At 37.6% G+C, this 20,954-nt stretch overlaps 2 protein-coding genes and 1 non-coding gene across 3 annotated transcripts in view; all 3 read right to left on the bottom strand.

Annotated features, from left to right (window-relative positions):
• Nucleotides 1-20,954, bottom strand: part of LOC126753192 (40S ribosomal protein S8) — a 390,246-nt gene that overhangs the window by 269,289 nt on the left and 100,003 nt on the right. The gene's annotated exons all lie outside the window — the stretch shown is intronic.
• The window catches only part of LOC126753180 (centaurin-gamma-1A), a 297,283-nt gene that overhangs the window by 254,988 nt on the left and 21,341 nt on the right, over nt 1-20,954 (bottom strand). The gene's annotated exons all lie outside the window — the stretch shown is intronic.
• On the bottom strand, nt 18,291-18,416 carry Trnal-caa (transfer RNA leucine (anticodon CAA)). The gene is made up of 2 exons: nt 18,379-18,416; nt 18,291-18,335 (listed from the first exon to the last, which is right to left on the bottom strand). It is a non-coding gene; the product is annotated as a tRNA-Leu (tRNA).

Here is a 20,954-nt window from a genome sequence, read left to right as displayed (position 1 = left end):
TATGTATGTATGTATGTATGCAGCCTTTGACTTCGCTGCAAAATGACAATGTGAGGCATAAAACCAGAAATGAAACGACAGTGAAAGGATGTGCTTTTGCAATAAGAACCTCAAAAATAAAATTGGCGAGAAGAGAGGGTAGAAATATGAATAAAAAGACAAGTAAAAATGTTAGCATAGGTGGCACCGAAGCTGAACACCCTTCCCAAATACAAAACATGCCTTACAAGAACTTAATTTCAATCGGTCAGTTTGTATGACAGCTACATATGTATATGGTATAGAGAGTCGATCTGAACAATTTCTTCGGAGATCGAATTGTGGTCTTAGACATTAACCCATGCCATATTTCGTGAAGATATCTCGTTTAATGAAAAAGTTTTGCTTTTGCACACAAGCGCTTCATTCCGATGGCTGTTTGTATAGCAGCTATATGCTATAGTGCTCCGATATTGGCGGTTGCGACAAGTGAGCAGCTTCTTGTTGAGGAAATAGCATATGCAGATTTTTAGATCGATATCTCTCAACCTGAAGAACTAGTTCGCGCATATACAGACAGACGAATATGGCTGAATCTTAAACTTGCAGCAGAATTGGAAAATTATTTTGTAGCAAATGATACTGATGCCGAACGAGCACGAATTTTTCAAAAAGAATTGAGTCTCTGCATGTTAAGATATAAAGAACTACATCGGAATTTATTGGGTCCAAAAAGAAGCATTCAAACAAAATTAACTGAATTTATGGTGCAAACTCAATCGGAGATGCTAATCAATCAGAACATCAATCCATAGTTCTTACTATTGATTCTGATACAAATTCTAGTGATATCAGTGCCGGCCATCAAAATAAGCGGCTAAGGATAATTTAAACTACGGATAATGACAGTGATTAAACAGCATTCAACGGTTTTTTCAATAAATCTACCTATTTTCTATTTTCTTCTCTTTTATATATGGTTTTTGTTTTGTATTTTTTATTTTGTTATGAATGAATAAATCATAAGTCTGAAATTTGAAACTTATTGTAGTGTTTTTGAATATTTTTTTGCGTATATATTTTGTTATAAGCGATATTTTTTATATTCGGATCCAATTCGTCAGTTAATATTGGAAAACTAACCATTTTTACGCAGAACCAAAAATCCCGTAAAAAAAGGACTGAGTGTATGTATGTATTTTAGGTTTAATCACGCGCTTCACTCAACTTATGGTCAACATAATTGGCCTGCTGTGCGTAGATACTATTCGCAACACCATCACCCATCGTGAGACCCAATATTTATTACTATTTATCGACCAAATAGACCACGTGCTGGACGCACAGTGATGAAAATATAGCAGCCTTAGCTAAGAGTGTACATGAAGTCTGTGGAGAGTCTTCGGCCTGAGGTATGGAACGACTTGGCGAATTTTACGTCGAGCTTTTAAACTGAAAGCGTACAAAATACTTGCTTGTGCAAGAACTGGAGTCGCTCGACTTTCCCAAGCGATATCGCTTAGCTCTATGGACTCTTGAGAAGTTGCAAATGCAGTTTTAGAGGAAAATTTGTTCAGCGATGGCTCAGTGGGTATGTAAACATGCAACATTACCACATTTGGGACGAAGAGCAACCTGAAGAGATTCAAGAGCTGCCATTTCATTCAGAAAACACAATGGTTTGGTGATCGCGACATGATAGCCGACTATTTGACTCCTGAAATTGAGAAAAAGCTTCGGTGAGCACATAATTTCACGTTTTGAGCCGGTCGATTGACCACCAATATCACACCGTTAGAATTTTTTTATGGGTATATGTAAAGTCCAAAATCTAAGCGGACAATCCCTCTTCGATTCAGGCCATGGAGCAAAAAATCATGCGTTTCATTTGCCATAACTGGCACTGTGGAAATGCTCAAACGAGTCATCGAATATTGGACTCAGCGGATGGATCATCTGAGACGTAGTCGCAGCCAACATTTGAAAAAATGCCAAAAAAATTCAAAAAATAAATGCCAAATAATGTTCTTTCGAATAATAATAAGCATTCCCCATCAAAGTTGAAGTTTCTGTGTTCTTTCTTTAAAAGGGTAGCGAACCTCGAAATGGATCACGCTTTAAAAGGGATCAAGTAAAATATATTGTTTTAAGATTATAAGGATTATGGAGATATTAAATTGAATTATGTAATGGAATTTTTGCAAAAAAAGTCAAAGCCGAATATTATGCTAGCGACTTGCATAAGCTTTTACAGATCTAAGTATATCGAAGCTATGCATTTCATATCAGCACAAGTAGTCACCACTCTGTACTCACACAGCAATTATTTAATTAAAATTATTGCAACTGTCATTTATCAAATCAATTTGCATAGTTTATTTCATTACAGCAAACTTAACCTCATTCGGCGTGAACCACAGTTCTTGCCTTGAACTACAACACAGCTTTCAGAGCAAGCACAAATATTTTTTGCAACAAACGCTCTCCGTTCTCCTTGCAGCCGTGGCCAAAATACAAATTACGGTACAACTTGCAGTTTGTGTAAACTTTGTTTTGTCGGTCGACTCGTTGCATGACCGCAAATATTGAATGTTGGCAGTGCCAGCGCTCTCGAAGCGAAAAAGTTAGTACGAGCAGCACGGTTATGTAAGAAAGTGCTGGTGCAACAAACAACAAATTTGTCAGCTGACAAAAATGGGGTTGCGTGTCCCTGCTGCTTTGCTGCTCTGCTCTGTTGCGCTCTTCGGGCAAATTTGTTAAATGACATCGTGTCCTTGCGCAATTCGGAAATGCACTGGCATGTTTTACAACCAGTAAATATAGAATGCAAGCACATTTGTTATGGACTAACCGCTGTTGACATGTGATCACAGAAGATGGTTGGGTGCAAGCAAAAATTGCTTGTCAGCAGAAAATGGAGAACAAATGGCAAAAGAGTAGACCAAAAAGTGTCTGTGTGTGGTTTGGGCGCTCGTATGGTTATTAGGTTAAATAAAAAATAATAAAAATATTAAATATTTTTTCGTTTATTCAAATAGGCTTTAATAAAGAGAAGACTCTTCTACTTAACGCTCTTTTTAAGAAATAAAACACTTCTTCGAAGGCTCACTTCCTTGCCAAGTCCGATAAAAATACATATTTTGACTAAAAAATGGAGTTGTAGTTTCAAAATTTATTGGATTTTCATGCTAATAAAGTGATAAATTGGTACCTGCTTAAATTATAGAGAATTACCAAACTAAAAAGTGTTGGAAAACGCATTTCCTAAGATAATTTCCCAGAAGTGCAAGCGCGTTCGTTAACGAGTCGTAAAATTGTTCAATCGGCCATAATTACGAGTCAGGCAGGCCCAGGAGAATCCAGCAGATTTATTAGTACCATTATCGATTGACACGACAAAAATCATAAAACTTGATTTAATACACAATTCAATGCAAATGAAGCGAATAAGACGCATATTCCAAACAAGCAATGAAGTAACTCAAAGTGATTGCAACCAACGGTTGAAGTGTGAGTGGGGGAGAGGATGCGGTCAAGCCAAATAAATGAATTGCTCATCAAAATTTCTAGGCACGTTGCCATTGCACTGTAGTTTGCTGTCGGTTTTACCGTGCCTTAACTGCGATTCCGTTGAAATGGACACAAGGGAATAGTGTAGGGCCTTTAGGGACGATGAAGAGGGACACTTGCGCATCGTGAGGGAAGTATGGAGTCGATAAGGAAGCAAGATAAAAACGTATTTATGTCATTTATCATATATACAAACGATAAATAAAATAATACATCGATATATAGTATGCCGGTGCGGTGGGTGAGCATAAATACGCACAAGTATGGAAGAATGGAGTTTATGAAGTAAGTGGAGAAACGAACAGGCGATTTATTATTTTATTTTATTTTAACTGAGAATTTATTAAATAAAACCAATGTTATAATTGGTAAAGCGATTTTCCACACTTCACTGTTGCCTACATTTCGGCGCGGAGATAATAATGTAGGAGAAAGTATCAACCGATTTCAAACTTTAAAAATCAAACCAAAAATTTAAGTAAAAATTCGCAGGATACCAGAAAAGCATGTTCAAGAATTCTTCAAGCGAATACAAGCCCAAAACGCTTGCTGGGTAAACAGCAAAGACAATAACAATCTGTAGAGCAAGCAGAACGTAAAAACAAAGCAAATTAAAAGCAGAGCAATTAAATTACGTAAGTGGCAACAATATTCGAAATTGTGCGAAAATTCATGGGCAATGAAAAAAGAAATGGTAATCAAAATAAACAGAAGCAAAGTGGTTTAAAAGTAGGCAATGAGTAAAAATAAATTAAAAAATTGAGGGAAATTGCATAAATATAGACGTCAATGACGGCGCCAGCACTTGTTAGCGACACGAGAAATAATACATATTTATAAAATGGATGACGTGGCAAGATATGAAATTAAAAATCAACACATTACACGAGTGTGTACATTCTGAGTAAGGACTACTTGTTTCAACCAACAATAGCAAATGAATGAACATATACTTAAATAGCTTACAAGTACAGGGTGTTTTGTAGAGGAGAAATGAAAAAAGAAGAAGAAAACGTTAACTTCTTCGGCTATAATATCCTTCACAAATACAGAGATTCCTTACAAGCACTTTGATCGGTCCGTTTGCATTGCAACTTTATGCTACAGTGGCTCCCTCTGAATAGTTACTTCAGAGATTGCCAAATTTTGTGAAAGTAACTAAAATTGTGGCGTTGCACTGCGACCTACGGCCCATTGTGCTCTCTCCTATATCACATATGGTCAGAAAGGTCCACACCCTGAACAATTCCAGGAGCCTGCTGGGCGCGATTGAGGTGATGTGTCACTGTCCACGTAGATGGAACCTACGGCCTTAAGCCTGCTTCTGCAAATCCAAAATCAGGTGTCTTGGAGTTTCCGCGGAATTTGTCTCTACCGTCTACCTTTTTATACCCCAGTACCCAGATTATGTGTATCCGGTTGCACACAGGCGGTTCAATTTTCCTATACAGGTACACTCCTCCACTAAACGCAATTTAACCTTATACGCTGAGATTTTACCTGAAGCGTTCATTTGTTGAGGCTTTGTCGAAACCATCTGCTGCCATTAGCAGCATCGTATGTTTCGCTACCTGTTTGATCCCAAGATGCAGCGATGTGAGCTCCAGCATGCCTTCAAGCGCAAGTGCGCATTGCACCTGAAGCGCAGACACAAGCTAGCCTTTGCAGCTTCGATAGTGACATGGAGTGGTTGTTTGGGCATCTAAGGTCTTACGATCATGGTATACAGCCATCTTATGATATCTGGCTTGCAGCCACCGGATTTGCCATCTAGGCGTCTGCATAATATAAGTGCCTTTGGACAGTGTTAAATCCACATGCCTACTCCACCGTAGGGTTGAGTCTAATGTGAGGCTAAAGAATTTGACCTCTGTCGACGCCTCCAACTTCCTGACACCGAGTGTTAGGGTCCCGGAAGATATCTTCGCTTAGTAAAAGCTTACCGTACTGTACCATCCCTTTGCTAGACTTAAGCCCATTTGAACTATGTCGCAGAGAGTGTTCTCAAATTGGCCTCGAGCCATTATGACAATGTCAACGGCGTACCCCTGGCATAGGATCCCATTGCTGGTGAGCAACTCAAGGAGCTCACCTACTAGTACATAGGTTTGATAGCAGGGGGAAAGAACTCCACCCACGTAGTACCAAGCCCTCCCGTTCCTTTTCTACAGTGCCTTGTTCTCACTTGCGTGGGAATAGGAACAGACAGATGGACATGGCTAAATCAACTCAGCTCGTTACGCTGAACCCTTTTCTGGGTATTAAGACATGTAAAATGTATGTGCTAAATGATTTTAATTGGAAAAAATTTCAAAATTGGACTGCCAAGATGATATTCACAATCGCAGTTGTCATATTCCCAAAATTATGTTTAAAATCTTGAAACCATAAATAAAGAAAAAATAATACTCTATATACAGGCATAAGGGAAGTTCTATTCCTCTGAAAGACACACCATTCACATGTTCATATATTTATTCTCACTCCAGCGCAAATCAACCTGTCTGCTGTTGGAACACGTAGGATAATAAAAATCATTTCAACGTAAATAAACTTGCGCCAAAAAGTGTAGCATACTTTTCGGATTGCCTGCAATAATACGCGCGCAAGCAGTCATTTATGGTCTACATAATGAGGCCAGCCATATTTTTGGGTGCATTTTCGGCAACAAAAAGAGATAAAATTTACATGCATGTCGCGTTACAACTCCACAGGAACATCTCACTTTGTACGGTTGTACAGATGTTGATTTGAGTGGAACTGGATGATGCCGCTGCTACGCATACTTTGCATAATTTAACGTCCGCCGTATGCATTTTAACACAATCTTTTAAAAATGGCTTAAAATTACCATAAATGCAATAAAGTCACAATTTTTTCACCACACTTTATTTTCAGTATTGTTGGTTGCCCGAAAGGATTTGGGTAAACACAGACGACAGCATGCCGACATAGTCGGCTATGAGTATGCAGTGGCTCACAGGCAGTAAGAGACACGAAATACAACTTCGGGCCATTAATAAATAAATATGAGTGCACGAAGTTGGGTGAGTCGGTAATACAAGCTTTTGAAAAATTAATGTACATAAATCTCGCGAAAAAGTGAGTAATACCAACACATATTATTTTATATACATATATGTGGTATATGTAAGTGTAGCCTCAGCAGTGGACAATTTGGGTTGAACGCTTTGACCCTCGTCGTCGGAATTCCATTTAAATTACATACTCCACTGCATACCCACAATTAAGGGTATGTACAGCTGCACTCGGCTGCCTTTAACGTGTGTGCAACTTGGTCTCACCATGTAATTGAAGATGGCTGGGTGTCGGTGGCTGTGCAACGGATATCCTTCGGGGCATCCTATTTGGCCACTCATGTCATATTTGCGCCATGATTTATTTATGTTAATCCTTCGAGTTAGTCGCGTAGGTGGCATCGTATGACATGAAGGCTGTATACTGCTTACGTACCCAGAGGTCCTCCGGCGCCAGTTTTCGCACATGCTCACACACACACTTTTAATGAACACATTCCGCTACGAAAAGGACATTAATTGCGAAAAAAGCTGTAAAAATATTTAATGTTTTCAATATGATGTTGTTAAGTCAGGTGAATGCTCAACTGAGTGAATTTAATTAAAAACAAATATTTATTCAGCAACTTTTTAAAAGGAAAGCTGTCAGCAATAATCGTGATGGCGTGAAAGCACGCAATTGCACAATGAGCGAGTAAATCGATATTGCGAAAGGAATTCAAAAATATTACCGCATCACATAAAATTTTCCTCAATAATGACCTAGGAAATATTGGAAATACCGGAGAGGCGATTATGTAAACAAAACAAGAAAAAACATTGACTTTGGCTGCACCGAAGCCTAATACCGTTCACATGCGCATTTTCATAGTATAGATGGTATAAAAGGATATTTTTCTTGATTGTTCTCTGATCCATAGTTTAATGAAAGCTATGCGCTATAGCGGTCCGATCTGAACAATTTCTTCGGAAATTGTAGTATTGCCTGAGATAAAAATCTATGCCAAATTTCGTGACGATACCTTGTCAAATACAACAGTTTTCCATACAAGTACTGGAGTTGGTCAGTTTAAATGGCAGCTATAGTATATGCCATAAATGAACGATCTGAAAAATATCTTCAGAGGTTGTAGCGATAACTTGAATAATAATCTATGATAAATTTTGAGATGATATCTTGTCAATTAAAAAAATTTTACGGACGAGGACAGGAGTTGGATCGGTCAGTTTGAATGAATTATGAATCTGAAGTCGGAACTGTCCAAAACTCTAGCGAATGGTGCTCTAAAAATGAGACGAAATCGAAAAAACCAAAATTTGCTGAAAGCACTGAAGGCCATGCCAGCTGAGGTTAACAAGTGTATAGAAAATTAGATTAAGCTTTCTCATGCTTATATTAGCTCATCTTCAAGGCAATAGTAAGAGTTGTATTAAAATAAGTAAAAATCAAACTTTTTATTATTGTCATTCCGGGTCATATTTGATCAGCTGGTATGTTACACGATATTCACTTTATAAACTTAAAGTCTTTTAATACAAATAAATGCTGTAAGTCATCAATGCCTCAGCGATTTCTAGATGGCGCAGTTGCTTTAAAAGCATCCTCGAAGAGTTTATTCTTTTTTAGGTTTTTTTAACCCATGAGCTTTTCCTGCTGTTATCTCGGGACACATGCATAAACTTTTAAAGTAAAGTAAAGCAAGTGAGAAGAATGCACTAACATCATGAGGCCTTCAGAAAAGAAAATATGTATAGCCTACGAGATTTACGTGCCCCAAATACCCGCAAAATAGCATATCTACTCTTATAGATACATTGCTAATTATCACGAAAACTTTCATAAATAAATAATAATCACATATGTAAATATTCAAGGAGGAAACAAAGATAATCGCGCAGCTGTTTCGCCCCGTTCACGGCACAAATCCCGGGCAGAGAAGCCATTATTAACTGCTGCATTGTCTTTTAACGCTTGTTTGCCATGCGATAACAGTAAAATAATACAATAGTGCAATATCCGAGTGTGTACATTTATTTATAGATTTATCACATTTCGCAACGACGATAAGCGCTTTGTCAGACACACTCGCATACTCAGATTGTGTCAATATTTTATTGTTCACGTATGTTTAATTATTCCCGAAAACCGCAGCAGCATCCGCAAGAAATTAATTAAGTTTTCCGCATGCGTACAAACATAGAGACAGTTCTGGAATTTTCCTGTCATCACTCAATATTCGCAACATTGCATCAGGAAATGAAAAGCATCAGGACAGCCAGGTTGTGCGAAGGCGGTGGTGGCGGTGATGGCGATGATGTCACAATTCCATCACCGAGGCGGCCAAGTTCATTAAGCTTTATTGTTTATGCCGCGTGCGGATGGCGCAGCAGGCGAGTGTTGATGGCATTGATGGCGCCATTATTAACAGCCCGGCCGTCACTGAGCTCGTATTTGTTTGACAATCAAACCGATGATATTAATAAAATCACTGGAGCAGCGATAATTGCATTTTGACTGTGACTATGCTGAGTGTGGTTTCATGTTGCAAGTGTGTGGCAAACCGAAATTTTGCTTGCTTTGCGGGGGGTATGAAAAGCTTCACATTGGCATGGCAATTCATGCGGGAGATTTTTACGAGCAAACTCTAAAGATTTGTGGTGTAATTTAGACGTTGAAAATGAGTTCATCGGCGTTAAATTGAAATTTATTTCCTTTTGAACTTACAGTCACGAGGGAATACTTTTTATTGCAAATCTGACAGCTGTCAGAATAATTTATTGTAAGTATGTTGTAAATGTTTACGTACCTGCAAAGAGAAGAGAAAATCTTTATTTTATTGATGTAAATTAAGCGCATTTAAAAGCTAAATTATTATAGAACTTTTTTAATTTCGTTTGCATGTTCCCTTTGTATAAGATTGGTCAGAGTCGTCACGCAAACAAGCGTCAAATTTGACACTTCCTAGCTGACACTGACAAGTGTTGACATTTCAATGCGATGCGTGTAATTTTGTAAACTGATAAAAACAATTGCAAGAGCGGCGAATGGAGAATGGCGAAAGTGAAACTTCACGAGAAGGGCGGCTGAAGAGGCATTAATTACGCTTATCAGTGTGTAAATATGTGAAATGTGAGTGGGAGGCAATAAAAATGCAGCTTACTTGGTAAACAACAGCAACGGGCAACTGCCGAACGCCGCGACACAGTAGGAATTTTACAAAAACCGGAACAAAAGAACTTTATCAAACATAATTGCGGGTTTTTACTTTGCATGCAGTGACAGCAGACTTGCGAAACACAGAAATATAAATATAAAGCATTTGACTCTGTAAAAAATGTTTTGCACATTTCCTGCTGGGGCGCACGCGGCTCAACTTGTGACTCGACTAAAATGTCAGCAGTCATAACAGCGCCGATAACCATCGCTTGGTGTGTAAATAAGCAAATTGGCACATAAAAAACAGTCAGTGGCCGCAGCGGCAGCATAAATGGTGATAAAAAAGAAAACAAAATATAATTAAATGCAATGAATAATAACACCTGTAAAAAACAAAGCTGCTGCGGCCTGACAGCTGTCATTGTGCAAAAACTAAGTGCGGAAGGAAGTGAGCTGGGTGTGGCAATAGCGCACGTTTAACACTTACATACACACGTACAGAAATTATCAGCTAAATGAGCTGTTTATGATGGTGCAAAAATGTACAGAGTCCGGTGTGAAAATGGCGGGGCTAATAGGGGAAGCGGAGTGAATTTTCCATTCAAAATTATATACGTATATAAAATAATATAATTCCATATAAAATGAAAAAATCGCTGTTGGAAGATGCTGACTTCACTTAACTTTCGATAGGTATCGACTGCCGTCTTCTCCATAAAACTTTACGCTATTCAGCTGATCTAGCTGTCGAAAGGTTAAAGGGCTTTTAGCGAAAACTTTTATTGACCTAAGAAACTGAAACTTCTGAAGGACCACTTATTCGAAAATTTTCGATTTTATAAGAAAATTTTATAGAATTTTGTCGATAGAATGTCAAATTTTCGTCAAAGAATGTATTTAGAAACAGGGAGGCAATAGTTATATGAGATATGGCTGCCGGGAAGCGGTTTTCTGACCATAAAAGTGTTCTGAGAAACGAAATTGCTGAACAGATTGCCAAAAGTGTTTGTCATCAGCTTGACTACCGAACGAATCCAGAAAATATGCAGGTCACGGATACTTCAGAGAGTAAATGCATGGGTATGGCCATGACAATGGAGTTAATTGCTGTTTCTGTGGGAGCAGTAGCGAAAATGCGGAGCATATATTTTTCTACTGCCCGAGCGGCAGAGCGGCCGGACTGGAGAAGGAAGTGGCGGGCCGAATATATGTTGCAAACGAGACAAGCATTGTATACCATGGAGAGGACGACAGCTCTGAAGAGCTACTAATTACTACTAATTAGTATTCCATATATTGCTTTCCATATGCAATATGGAGTCTCCACAGGCAATAGGCACGGCAATACAGTTAGTATAACATAAATTTTATCCTGTCGAGATGCCCCGTAAGGATTTCATCAACCACTTTCAAATGTCTACTTTGCTATCAGCAACATTCTTAACATCAAATATGCCTTTTAAACACAGTATGTCTTTTTATCCGCTACCTCTCACTTTTGGTCAATCAGATCTTGTCGAACATTAGCCGTTGAGCGGCTTCTTTGCAAATACTCTTAACTCTGCAGCTGACCGGTAGCGAAAGTATAAAATCTCGTTCCATCGCAACTTTCGCATGAGCTACAACCAATCGCAGCCACAAATTCAATTTGCATCCTCAAATCGAAAATAGCGCCATAATTCGCCGGCTAAAGAGTGCCAAACGTGTGATTATCCGACACTTTTCCACACAAACAAAAATATTGGAAAAATCTTTTGCATATTACTTTTGCACCGATGCAAATGGAAAAGTCGTAAAAAGAAAAAATTAGCGCAAAAATACCGGTTCTACATTTATAGGTCAGCAAAACTGGCGGTGGCATCGTTGCAATGAACAAATAAAGCGAGTGCATACGTGCTTGCATATATATTGTAGATCTAGCGGTGCTTTATTTCGCCTTTTATGTGCACAGAGTCGAGGTTGCCTCTGCCAAGCGAGAGGACAAAGTTGAGTCAAGCCTGGTTGAAGTGAGTGTTTAGCGCTTCTTAAATGTCTATACAAGTATGCCGAATGCACGAAGTTGAACCTGCTCACATATACATATATACATAGATAGCCAAATATATTGATCAGAATAGTGTATAAGTGGGGCTAATGCAAAGTGACAGCTATTGCACCGAAAGGAGGTTATTAGATGAAAGGCAAGAATGAAAAATTTAAATTTTTCAATGGAATAAGAGTTGAAAACTTAAGAAAAAAGTTGAATTGTTGAAAGTGGTGTAAAGAATGGCAACTAAAGTTCAGATAAAATACTACAGGAAGGCAAAACTATAATCCGATAGTGAATTCAGTAGACGATTTTTGCTAATACGATTGGATTGCATTAATAACAAAAATAAAATCATTTAAGCTGAAAACAAACAGAATTTAGATTATAAAATCATTCAGGATTATAAAGAAGACCAACATTTTCTTTAAGACGGATCATCAAGGACGTACATAGCGAAATTAGACCCAGGTCTAACTCTGGATCTGGATACCACTCTGCTGTAGAAGCAGTATGTTGATCTGACCAAGGTCAAAGCTATGAAGGCGCTTATGCTGTGCAATCGGCTTGCTGGTAGATCCTGGACCTAGTTCGCGTTGGAGTTTGAAACACCAGAATACCTGCTAATTGACTGCACAGCAGTTTGTAGACGCAGGATAAAGGCGCTTTGATCCATGTTTCCAAATAGGGATCACAGCGCCCAATAACACCTAGCAGTATATTGGAATTTATCAATTTGCTGAGGCTAGTTGAGACGTTGTGATTTAGGAGAGGACACAATAAACCCTAGCTCGTGGTGCAATCCTCTTTTACTTATCTAATCGAAATATACCCAGGGTTTCTAAGGAGTTTCGAGCGAAGTATCAAATAAAAAAGGAATAAAAAGCAGGCAACTTCTGCAACTGATACAACCTTTGTTTATGTTCGGCTGAAATTTGATCTTCATTTGAAAGTTAGAGTGTGTTTACCAGCTGTTTTGACCAACGAGATTGCTCAAATGAATCATTGAAAATGTTGCTGAAGTGTTTTGGAAGTCTACTTTATCACGTACGTAAGCTTTTAGTGGCATAAAGTACTCAGTGAAGATCGTGAGAGACGCCCATGCAACTCTGTTAATAACGATAATATCGAAAAAGCTAAGGATACAAAACTTGGATGTCGATATCTCTTATGGATCGCTGCGTACAATGAATTATAATTGGAACGTTAAGCAAAATTGGCTTGAATTGGAAAAGTGGGGATGCTTTTATTGGTTCAAGAGACTATTTTGAAGGCGATAATAAAGATTTGTATGAAAATCCGTGAAAATGAAACTTCATTTTATGAAATTTCTCGAAAATTTGGAATTCCACTGTAAACTAATTACCGTTAATTTTTTTTTTATTTTAGTTTGTGTTTAATCCAATGAACACAGAATACCAAACAAGTAATACACATTTTCAGTCTCCGAATTCGCGACTACACGCACAAAGCACCGTCCTCAAGCCACTTCATGTTATTTCTTTGTGTTTACGAGTGCCTCTCTTCAACTTCTAATGGCACATTTTAACTACAAAGCGTTTCGAGTAATTATTTTTACGGCCTCATCTGCGCATATTACTGCAATTAATAATGCCTAACATTTAATTATGGACATTTTTTACATACCATTATTTATCTTGCTTGAAATTTGTGATGTAAAAGTAAAGGAAATGAAATAAAAGTGCCGTCATCAGCTACAACAATGAGAGCTTATGCTAATAGAATTATTACAACGTGGATTTCAAACGCGGCGCCGCTTTATCATCTTAATTTACGTTAAGTGCATGGACGGCCGAAGCTGATAGCGTGAATAATGATTCCACTGCTACTTCAGTTATGAGTTCGTCACAATTCAACCAAATTCGAAGTTAAGAAAGAGAAATTAATTCCAAATTGGACGCAGTGACAACATGCAAACAGAAATTCTAGTCGGCAGGAAATCCAAAGTAAAATTATCTGACCGTGTAACAAAGACAAATGAAGTTGCTTCACTTGATGATGGATATGTTTCATGTTGTCTGTCTGAATCTAGAATTTAGAAAAAAATAGCTAAGGCAATTAAAAGCACAGAATTTCGTGCCTTGTTTTGGGCACACCTCAATCAGTATCGACAAAGAGGTTCACATTTTTATCTTCGAACAGCCTAGTGACTCTTGTGAGCTTCTTCGACAGACACTTTGGACAGAATGAAAGAGTGAAGACTGGATCTTAATGTCGCAGTCGATGGCATTAAATTTCTGACTGATAACAACGTTAAGATTTTTGGTGTTACATTCCACAGCCTGTATTCTCCAACTCTGCTGACGACGGTGATAATTGCCAAAACACAGATCCGCAACAGAAAGGTCGCTAGTCGTAAGTGAAGTCTGGTGAAAAGCCAATGAAACATTGTTAGTAACTTATGAGGCAATCGGTCGGCAGCTCATTAACAACGCAGCTCGGATATATGGTGGAATGCAGACGAAGAAGCTTTAGACGTGCCATAGTACTGCAGTCCATACGATAACAGAATAACTCTTAATGTCTTCCGTCATACATCTATAGTTAAGCAACACAATGTACTCCTCTTCAAGCTGCTTCTGCTGGATATTTTCGCAGAAACAACCTCGTCTCCTTTAAGCTGAACCGTCTTTCAAAAGCATTAAGATGTAATTTTATGATTACGTCGACAAAATTTACTAAACCGCCGATCAGATGACGTAACTAACTTCAGACAAGCACTGTTCACAGTTGAGCCAACAACGTCTTCACCGAATCCCTCCCAGTGAATGGGGTACTTGGAATCAAATCATCACCCACAGAGCTCGGGTTGCCACGCGAATCCAGAGTTCCCTTGCGAATCCCTTGCGCAAATTCGTTCTGGATTTTTTAGCAGGTTAAACTCTCATCTATCCAGAATCGACACCGACTTACAAATATATTTCATAGCACAACTCTAACCCCCTCTTTGTGTACCCAGTGAATCCCATCCATCTTACACTCATTTAACTATGACCCGAACCCATCGAAACAACACGTTTTCTGGGCCTACCGTTAGATGACTTCGATGACAACTTGCCGCTTATGACTCAAATCGGATTTTGATGACCATTAAAACAGCAACTTACTTGGACGGTGGTTTTATACCCATATTTATAAAAGATTTGACTACTTATTAGGGTATCAAAAGATACAGTTTGCACCACAAATCAACGAGATCTGTCGATACGAATGTGTATCTTCTTCTTCTTAACTGGTATAGAAACCGCTTACGCGAGCTTATAGCCGAGTTAATAATAGCGCGCCAGTCGTTTCTTCTTTTTTCAATGTGGCGCTAATTATAGATTTAAGCGAAGCCATATCCTTCTCCACCTTGTCTTTTATAAATGCGGGTACTGCGTCAAATACTTTCAAAGCTGGAGTGTTTTCATCCATGCTAGCGTAACCACTGTATCTTAATTCGCTGAACGTCGACTCCTCTGATGTTGTCATCTTACATGCGTCTGCACCATATAGCAGGACGGTAATGTGAGTGACTACAATTAGGTTTTTTTGTCGAGAGAGGATCTTACTTTCCAATTGCCTACTCAGTCCGAACAGACCGATGTTACTTGTTGGCAAGAGTTTTTCTGCGTTGGATTTCCAGGCTGACATTGTTAGTGGTGTTGATACTGGCTCCAAGATAGACGGAATTATCTACGACTTCACGATGTTATGACTGTCAACAGTGACTGTTTCTTTGATTGACAGGAAAAAATACGAATGTGTATATACTTGTATAACTTCTAAAAATAGACTAGTGACCTTCATTCTACTTTACAGGCCAATTTGTAATTACATTGCCTACCAATTGAAAACAATATTACGCTACGAATATAAACATTCAGACGATCCATTAGCGCACTCAATCATCGGCCAACGACTTTACGCCTGCCATTAAATTAAAAATTATTACGCCCGTAATGCCGTACAATATTTGACGATGTTTTCGTGATTGCTGAAAATCGATCAGCAGTTCGAAGTTCGAGCAGATCAAATGATAAATAGTTATCGCAAGAAATAACTGACAGCACAATAAAGCTACTGTTTCTCTACAATGCCCGGCGAACCAGCAGCGAAATGAAATGAACGACTAGTTGCCAGCGATTATATGGAGGAAAAGTGTGTGCCACAGCGAGCGCCGACTTTAGGTCTCATGTGCCCATAACTGCATAGCTTCCAGTCATACAGGGTGTGCCTGGAACCGTTTTGTTTTCACTGCTTTTCAAGCATTTTGTTTCTTGCTCAATCATTGTCTTATAATTACGCTGAAGGCAGCTTGGAAAAAAAAGAAGCAATGGCAGAATAATTATAAAAAATACTGCAAACGACTAGAAAAACGAGCACAAAACATTAAACCAGCTAATCGTTGAAAAGTAAATTGAACCTTAATGGAAAAACAATATGCGCGCAACAATAAGGCAACCATGAAAAAGGGGTCATTCAAAGCTTTTAGTTGCTCGCCACCTCTAAGTGCGTCGCGCCTCGCACTGAAAGGGAAAAGCTTGTGTTTCGGTTTGAGCATTTACTGAGTTGTTAGATAAGTAATTTCGTATTTTTAGTGGAATTTATACACGATTAGTGAGTAAATCATGTTGTGGAATTTGTTCCAATATTTTTTACCAGTTTTCGGGCAAGAGATTGATTCCGCGCTCATAAAATTTTTGATTCTTGCCGACAAAAAACTGATCGAAGTTGGTTTTGAGGTCCTGACCTGGAGAAGGTTCTCCCATTTTAAAAATTTTGCAGTGAAGGTGCTAAGTCTGGAGAATATGCTGGGTGTGTTAGCACATCCCATTCAAGCTGCAAAAAGCTTGTGGTGAGTCATCACAATTGTATGCGGTCTCGCATTGTTCTCGTGGAACACTACACCTTTTCAGTTGATCTATTCTGGTTTTTTTGTTTTAACGGATCACTCAATTTGTCTAGCTGATCACAATACACTTCAGAATTAATTCATGTAGATAACCAACTTTTCTTCTGGAATAACATGAGGGACAACTTTTCAAGCTTCCAAATAAATCCTAGCCGTTTCAGGTGCTTGTAAACTGTCGCTATAGCTATTGTTGCTATTAGTCAATTTGCATCGACCAACGATTGTATCCACATTGGGTTCAAAATGTCTTCCTCGAGATTGAAATTGCCGGAACGAAATTTGGCAAACCAAATTTGGCATTGGCAATCAGTCAACACATCTTCTCCATACACATCACATAATTTTCGCCTTGCCCCGACTGTATCTTAACGTTTTTGATAGTAAAACAGTAAAATATGTCAAAAATGTTGTTTTCGATCTTTCATCTTTGATAGCATTGAACGAAATCACTCAGTGATCGACCCAATATAAATTAGTTAATTTGGTTTAGCTCAGCTTCGCTTGAAACAAAGACAATTGTGAGTGACGGCTCATTAGGCGCCGAAGCAGTGCAGAATTGGGGCATGGCAGCGCGCCAAGTCGATGATGTGTTGAAATCTGATGGAAGTTTATGTAGAAATTTGATAAAGAAGTTGTAGTAGCACAAAATTTTTTGATATTTTGGGAAAAGCAAGCTTTGAATTGGTTTCTGAGAGCGAGAGTATTGAAGTCCAACTTATTTTTTTTTAAGAATGGCAAGTTCCGTTTCGCCATGGAGAGGAAAGAGGGGTAGTATTTAAGATAAATTAATGAGGGTACCTTTTTAGGTAAAATGCTCCAAAAAAAAACAAAAACAATAAGGTTTTATGTATATAAATATGGAAATAAAAACACTAAACTAATGTGTTAGAGTTATTTCTATATAAGTAGGTATGCTTTCGACTTATACCTAAATCGTTTTGTATGATGACGAAAGAGTAAAAACATACAAACATATGTATATGTATAAATAAATTACTCAACAAAGTCGGCTTTGTTATGCTAATTGCCGGAATTTGTATACAAAATTACCAAACAAAAGCGACGGCAACTCAGCGAGGGGATGCAAGCGGCAATGGACATAGCAAATGCGAGCAAATTCAAAAGCGAATTTAATGACAACTTTGTTGCGAAAAACTACGAAGCGAACATTCAATTTGTTGTTGTTGTTGTTTTTACGGTGGTAAACGGAGCATGCAAAAATTAGAATCAATTTAGTGGCATATTTTGCCTATCTTTCATGTTGCTCGTTTGAAAATATTTCATGTTGCGTCGTACTCTGACTAATTAAGTGAATTACAAGTGAAACGGAATGTCAAGGCTTTTGGCATTGCATTCTGTGCGGTTAGGAATTGAAATTAATTAAGCAATTATGATGAGTTTAGGCAAAAATGTAAACCTCTTTGTGTTGATTTCGAAAAATATAAATTTGAGAGAAAAATATCAAAAAGAGCTATTAAGTAATTAAGTGTAATTGAAATTAAGTCACATGAAGTTGTATTTTTCTAAATATTTTCTAAAGGTTTACATTTAATTTGAGGTAAATTGAATATTGAAATATTTGAGAAAATGAATTCAAAAAAATTTTGTCAGAAGTGGGATTCGAACCCACGCCCTCAGAGAGGACCAGAACGCTCCGAACACAACAACCTGCATTGCAGGCAAGTTTTTCACACTTGAGTCTGGCGCCTTAGACCGCTCGGCCATCCTGACATGTTGATGTACGCCACCAAAAACGTTAAATACGCCTTTTGAAAAGATATATAGTGATAATGAGTGATTTCCGAGCGTTACGTTATCTATTTTTAATCTACGTGGCAATCAATGTTAGCGCTGTTTTTATCACTCTTGTCTCTATGATACATAAGAAAACAGCAAAGCGTGTCTGCCCACGCAACCATAGCACATAATTGATTTCCCTAGCGGCGATTTGTTTGATAAGATGACTAACTCTGCGTCTATCTAACATACCCATTTCTCGAGGCATACTTTTCAGTATCTGTTAAAATGTGTTATCTTATCTAAAACTCAATAAGTAACAATAATAAGTAAGTTTATTGAATCTATTAAAATAACCGCTTCGGGAGTTGAGTGTTGCATTTGTAAGTGATCAATTAGGCTTTAAGGTTTTATGATCTCAAGTGCATTGTTAAGGGCTTCAAGGGGCTTGTACATTAGGGTGCATCATTTTAAATGAAGAAATGAATAAGTACACTCTAAGAACTATAATATTAGAAGAGTGACTTGCCTCGTAGATTAATTTTGCAAATTTGTATATTCTCTTGATTGCATAAACCATCTCCAAGAGAATATCCGAAAAAAAGGAACCTTGCAATGAAAAAGATTTTGCTGCTTAAATTATCTCAAATCGGGAAACTATTTTTTACTTTGAGTGGATTCAGGTAATGATCGAAAGAATAATCAAAATTTTGATTTTTGACAAAAAGGCGGCTTCTCAAAAAAAAATTTGTTTCTGAAAAATTTTACACTTCACATCACCCTTTCTTACAAAATCGAAATTGTTATCAAAAGCCCTTTTTCTTCGATTATTACTTGACAAAAATATCAAAAAAGGTTGCCAGAAATTTTCAAGTCAAAAGGTCTAGCCGTTTCGGGAAAATCTCTTTCACTGACTCTGAAAACAGTGTTTCGAGAAATCTTGCGACGAAAAAGATTTTACTGCTTAAAAGTATCTCGAGTTGGAAAACCAGTTTTTCACCTTAGGTGGAATCAGGTAATGATGGAACAAAGAATAAAAATTTCGATTTTCGACAAAATGGCGGATCTCAAAAAAATAGTTTTGAAAAATTTTACACTTCGTAGGGTCTTACAAAACCGAAATTATTATAAAACATCCTATTTCTTTGATCTTTACTTAACAGATATATCTAAGAAGGTTGTGTGAAATTTTCAAGTTGATCGGTCAAGTTGTTTCGGAGAAACTTTCCTTCCTGACTCTGAAAACAGTGTTTCGAGAAAAAATTTATTAATGGGGATATTCTAGTCTAGATGTAAAAATCGATTTTGTTTTAATATATTTAAAGGTTAACTTTTCAAGAATATGTCTACAAGAGAATTTTTCAAAATTCAATCTATTTTTGGAAATAAAGAGTTTTTGCTGATCCGATATCCAAACGGGTTCGTCTGAAGTTGAAACTTTAAACGATTTCTCAGGTTCTACCGAACCGATTTACGAGAAATTTTCGGAGAGTATTTTTATAGACTTTTCAATGTCTGGAAGTATCAATATCCTCGAATTTATGTTTTTATTATCAAAAATAAAAAATTATAATAAATTACAGTCAAATAGTGGTGTAAAAACTAATTATGCAACCTTTCTGGAAAACCAGACATTGCGATCTAGAATACTAGCCAGTTTAAATTTTTTTTTGTTTCACATTGCTAGGAGGTTTTGAAACATGGGTATGATCATCTCTTTAAAAGTTTGGAAGCCGATTACACTATTCTTCTGACAAATACGATCATATCGCCGAAACTATTTTGCAGATCAACTTCAAAACTTCGAAGAATATTCTCCAAAATATGTACATACATTCGATTTTTATTTGAACAAAATAAATTTTTGGAAATCTATAAGTGAATATAACCTCTTAACATGAAGTAATTATATTATGCAAACTTAAAACTTAACAAAACTCTCTCTGGATCACACAAAGCGATACACTTACGAGTACATTATTTTATGACAATCACGAGAGCACAAGTAAACACATTAAAACCATTCTTAAATCGGGATTGCATTGTTTAGTGATAAGTATGCATTTATAAGCGAATCATAATAATGGATCTTTTAATTAAATCGTGACAACGTTGTAATTCTATAACAACGAAAAAGTAAACATCAGTGAATGCAAATAAATCGATGAAGCGTACACGATGCACTTAGTTGATGAATTAGCTGAAGAATCAGGGTTCGGATATTCGATACACAAAACAGCTGCAACGATCGTGGCAATAAACTTTGTGTTTGCTTTGCTTTGAAAATACTGATTGAAAAGACAATTAAGTGCGAAAGCAAAAACAGACTGCATGTGTGGGCTGTATGTAGAGCGCTGAAAAGTACACGCTTTATAGTCTTTTACGCTACAAGAGTGCTGATAATAAGTAAACCTGATAGCAGGAAACCCACAATGAACAACATGCCACACCGATTGGCTAACAAAAAATAAATAAAAAGGTCAGGGGCACAAAAGGCCGTTAAAACTGGAGTGGGTTACTTGAGTTACAGTG

The sequence above is a fragment of the Bactrocera neohumeralis genome, chromosome 3 (genome assembly GCF_024586455.1).
Source record: "Bactrocera neohumeralis isolate Rockhampton chromosome 3, APGP_CSIRO_Bneo_wtdbg2-racon-allhic-juicebox.fasta_v2, whole genome shotgun sequence".
Taxonomy (NCBI): domain Eukaryota; kingdom Metazoa; phylum Arthropoda; class Insecta; order Diptera; family Tephritidae; genus Bactrocera; species Bactrocera neohumeralis.
The sequence above is the reverse complement of the archived record's forward strand: the minus strand, read 5'-3'. Positions and strand labels throughout refer to the sequence as shown.